This window comes from Drosophila miranda (assembly GCF_003369915.1).
Source record: "Drosophila miranda strain MSH22 chromosome Y unlocalized genomic scaffold, D.miranda_PacBio2.1 Contig_Y1_pilon, whole genome shotgun sequence".
Classification (NCBI taxonomy): domain Eukaryota; kingdom Metazoa; phylum Arthropoda; class Insecta; order Diptera; family Drosophilidae; genus Drosophila; species Drosophila miranda.
In genome coordinates this window covers 25,960,762-25,965,913 of record NW_022881603.1, presented here as the reverse complement: position 1 = coordinate 25,965,913, position 5,152 = coordinate 25,960,762, and positions in this window count along the sequence as shown.

The following is a 5,152-nucleotide window of genomic DNA, read 5'->3' as shown; positions in this document are numbered from 1 at the left end:
AGTGTTTGAATTTGGTAATGATCATTAATTTCGTATTGAATGGAAATGTTGACCTTCGTGAGTAAAAAGGCTCAGTTTTGCTATGAATTGTATTTTATATTCTTAAGCTAATGAACCTTTTGTTATATATGAATCTTTTGAATCTTGATTAATAGAATAATAATAGAATTTGGAATAAATAACAACCATTCTGTCTAAGTACATAATGCCAATGATGCATCGAGTGTAATAATGCAGCGGTAGTTACGTTAGGGGCCATGCCAACATCGTTCCACGCATTGCCGAAGGTAGGGAGGGTATAGAGAAACTAGTGATCTCCTACACCTAAGATCACTAAATTAAATACGCGACTACCGGATTCCATCTTGCCATCTATGCCGACCGGGGATTGATTACATTTGTTTTTTTTTGTTTTGATCAAAGTCAGTGCACTTAAATTTTTATAATATGGCGAGAACAAGGAAGTATAGGGATAGGAAAGACCCCGACCCCATCCGGCGAGCTGAGCCCAGAGCGCAGTATAGTGCACTAACCCCGATTCCCTTTCCTGCTGAGGCTACATTGCCAACAAGATTTAACCAGCCCGTAGCCGTAACATTATAAAATGGCGCCCAACGTGGGGCCGAAGACGAAACGACGTGTTATAGTCGGAAAAGTGTAGAAAAGATACGATTATTTCCAGGGAGGATAATTCCGAACGGTTGGAGTAACCTTCGTGCTTCACGGTTAAGCTCTGTTAATACATCCATTAGCCTGTTAATTAGAAAATTCGGTATATCGTGTAGACGTGTAGTCAGCTTTTGGAATGGAGATTTCGAATGAGTAGGGATTGGTCTACCAAGAAATGACGGCGTGAACTGTATAGATGTCTCAAGAAAATATTTTAGTAGAATAAAGATGTTAGTGCCGTGTATCTGAGCTGTGGAATTTGCGATTGCAATTCAGGATTTTGTATTGATCCACCCAACCAGACGCACGACCACTTTCATAATAGGAACATGACTTATAGGAACATGACTTGTTCGGTACTTGGAATGGCGGGTCTTAGAGAAACTTTGAGTTCCCGACGAGTATCAGACATAGTCTAATAGGAACCTTTAATATCCATTTAATTAAATAATCATAGAGGCAGAAGAGAGGAGTTACACATCGATGTAGAATTGTCATTTGTGGAAAAGACAGAAAATATTTTGCTGATTGGGAAAAAAAAAAAATAAATAAAAATAAAAATAAATTAAGAGGAAATATGGCCAGTAAAGATAATAGCTTTGAAACTGCATTAAATCAGCATGGCTATTGTCGCATTTGCCACGATAAACTTGAGAAAGATCAATTGTTTGCCACGACACCGTGTCAACATCAATTTCACCATTCCTGTTTGACCGATTGGCTTAAGAGTTCACCGAGTTGTCCAACCTGTCGCGGACTATGCACTACAGAATTGTTAGTTCGGGGAAATGTTGATTTGGCGACGGAATTAAATAACGCGGACCTTGCAGAGGTAGGAGATTCGAACACTGAAGGAATTCCCCTCGATGCGCCAGGGCCAAGTGGAAGTAGATTTTGAGGTAGAGGCCGAGGCGCTATTCCCAAGTCAAATATAGTAACGAGATCTAAGCAAAGGGAGGGAAATCCTACCCCTACAGACCCAACTAGCCAATCGCTGAATTCATCTAACGCCATGGATAAAAGTGAAATTGTTAATTTGGTAAGGTCAATGATGGGCACCCAACAAAAGACGTTGTTGGAGAAGCTAACCGCCCATATAGAGACAGCATTGAGCCAACAGCTGAGTTCGTTTCAATTGAGATCGGGACTTGCGGAGCAGGCTTCGAATTATCAGCATGTACCAGCAGACGTTAGGAGTAGAGCAAGCCAAGAGGCAGACTTAAGGAATACTAGCAATCGCTCTTCAGTTTCAATTTCACCAGAAAAGGTAGGACATGTTATGCAAAACTGGAAGGTAAAGTTTGACGGTAGTAAGGACGGTCTATCGGCCACAGAATTTATTTACCGGGTACGTTCCTTGACGGCACAGACCCTGGGAAACAATTTCCAGCTGGTTTGCGATCATTTGCACTTATTGTTATCCGCTAAAGCAGGTGATTGGTTCTGGCAGTTCCATCGTAAACATTAAGAGTTCGCGTGGGAGACTTTTTGTCTGGCATTTAGGGATAAATATGACGATGCTGCCACGGATGTCGACCTATGGCGTAGAATCGCGAAACGAAAGCAAGGGGAAAATGAATCTTTTGATTCCTATCAGAATAGTATAGAAGAGTTGGTGAATAGACTCGAGCGTAGCCTACCAGAATGCGACCTTGTTAAGCTGTTGATTGACAATTCGAAAAGTACACTTCATCACGAGTTACTACATTTGAATATCACTTCGATAAAGAAATTACTTTTAGAGGTTAAAAAGCACGAACAATTTTATTCGGAACTTCGAAACCCTTCTTACAAAACGCCTTTTGTAAACCGGCGCAACATCTCCGAGATCTCTCCGGAGAGGGAACACCTTGAGGAGCCTGAACCAATAATATCAGCGATCATGCGTAATAAGATGTCCTGCTGGAATTGTGATAAGATAGGGCATAGATGGGATGATTGTGTGGAACCTAGAAGCATATTTTGTTACGGTTGTGGAACCAAGAATGTTTACAAGCCACGTTGCTCTAAGTGCCATCCTTCGGAAAACCGGCTGCGGGATGTGTCAACGAGCCCCCTGTAGGCACATCCGTACCAAAACATAGCGAAAGCATCAGTCAGACTATAGATGAGGGTTTAGCTAAAACCGCTATGGACTCAGGATTTTTATCAGATAAACGACCAACTAGATATTTACCCTTACATGTAAGACTGTCAAATTACAAGAAAGCTAGAAATAGGATATTTGGCGATCTTTGTACCATATCAACTACGACAAAATCTAAAAGATCTACCCTTCGATTACGCAAATTTTGGAAAACAGTTGATAGCACTCGACAATGCTTAATTGCTTCCATATTCAGTACGGGAGATAACCGTCTGTACACACCCATCACGATTGAAGACAAGGTTTACAACGCCTTGTTAGATTCTGGAGCGTCGGTTAGTTGCGTTGGCAACAATGCCGCCCGTGCTCTCCTTAACCATCCGAAATCACGTAAGTGTTCGGGAAGGGTTAAAACAGCCAGCGGAACATTACATATCGTAGTCTCACGGAAAGTATAGATTTTTTTATCATACCAAACTTAACCCAAGAGGTTTACTTAGGAATTTACTTTTTTAGGAAATTTAAACTTGCTGATCGACTCATGAGCGAAAGTGTCTCTGAGTTAGATATAGGTCCCACGGAGGATGAGGAAAGCTCACCCAAGTTACACAAACTTTCTAGTAAAGAGCAGGAGAGACTGCAAGGTGTCGTCGAAATTTTTCCTTCGTACGAACGAGACGGATTGGGCAGAACCAGTATTATTTCGCACTCGATCGACGTAGGTGATGCTAAGGCGATTAAACAAAGACACTGGCCAATCTCCCCTGCGCGCGAAAAACTTATGTTTGCTGAGGTAGATAACATGTTAGCTCTCGATATCATAGAACCTTCTTGCAGTCCTTGGAGTAGTAATTGTGTTCTTGTTCAAAAAGGTGATAAGGTTCGGTTGTGTTTAGAGACTCTCGCGAGATCAATAAATACACGAGGAAGGATGCTTACCCCTTACCACATATTGACGGGATCTTAAGCCGCTTACCTCCAGCGCGGTATATAACTGGTCTTGATATGAAACATGCTTTCTGGCAAATACCATTGGACGAGCCATCACGACCGTATACTGCGTTTACCGTTCCGAATCGTCCACTGTACCAATATAAGGTCATGCCATTTGGCCTGACAAATGCACCTCAGACCTTATGCCGCTTAATGGACCATGTCATACCCCCACATTTACGGAATCGAGTTTTTGTATATCTCGATGACTTGCTTGTTCTATCGGATGACTTTGATTCGCACTTGATTCTTTTGCAAGAAATCGCACTATGCTTAAGAAAAGCGAATATCACTATCAACGTTCGAAAATCTAAGTTCTGCATGAGAGAGATTAAATATCTCGGTTTCATTTAAGATTCAGGCAATCAACGACTTCCCAATTCCAGCAACGGTAAAGCAGTTACGACGGTTTCTCGGTTTATCCGGATGGTATCGACGTTTCGTCGAGAATTATGCCTCCGTGAGCTATCCATTGACCGAGATGCTTAAGAAACAGAATACTTCCTTAATATGGAATGAAACCGCAACCAATGCTTTTGAAGAATTGAAACGAAGATTAACATCGGCTCCAATCCTCAGAACTCCTGATTTTTCTAAGAAATTCATCTTATTGTGTGATGCTAGTTCCTTTGATCTCGGGTGCGTCCTAGCTCAAGAGAATGAAGAAGGCTTCGAAATGCCAATTGGATACATGTCGGTTAAGTTATCCAAAGCTCAACGGAATTATTCTGTTACAGAACTAGAATGTCTAGCAGTTATTAAGGGAATTAAGAAATTTCGAGCTTACATAGAAGGCCAGGAATTCTTAGTAATAACCGACCATGCAGCATTGCAGTGGTTGATGCGACAAAAGGATTTGTCTGGAAGGCTCGCGCGATGGGCTATACAGTTACAGGGTTTTGATTTTCGCATTGAACACCGGAAGGGTTCACAAAATGTTATTGCTGACACTCTGTCAAGGCAAAATGAATCGTCAGTAGATGAGTTTATAGATCTAGGGCCGATCATCGATTTAGAGTCCGAGCATTTCACTTCGTTGGAATATCTTGATTTAATTGAACGCATTCAGCAGAACCAAGAGAAACTTCCAGATTTAAAAATAACAGATGGCTATGTATACAAAAGCACCGAAGTTTCGGTTGGAGATTCTGAGTCTGACCACCAGTCGTGGAAATTATGGGGACCCTCTGGCCTAGTCAGTAGTGTTATCAAACAAGCCCATGATTCTCCTAGCGCATCACATGGCGGGATGGGCCAAGATGTTGTTTCAAATCCGAGAGTATGTGAATAATTGTGTCATTTGTAAACAGACCAAAAGTCCCAATATAGTATTACGACCACCATTGGGAAAGCCAATGCAATCAGAGAGACCGTTTCAACGACTCTACATGGATCTGTTAGGTC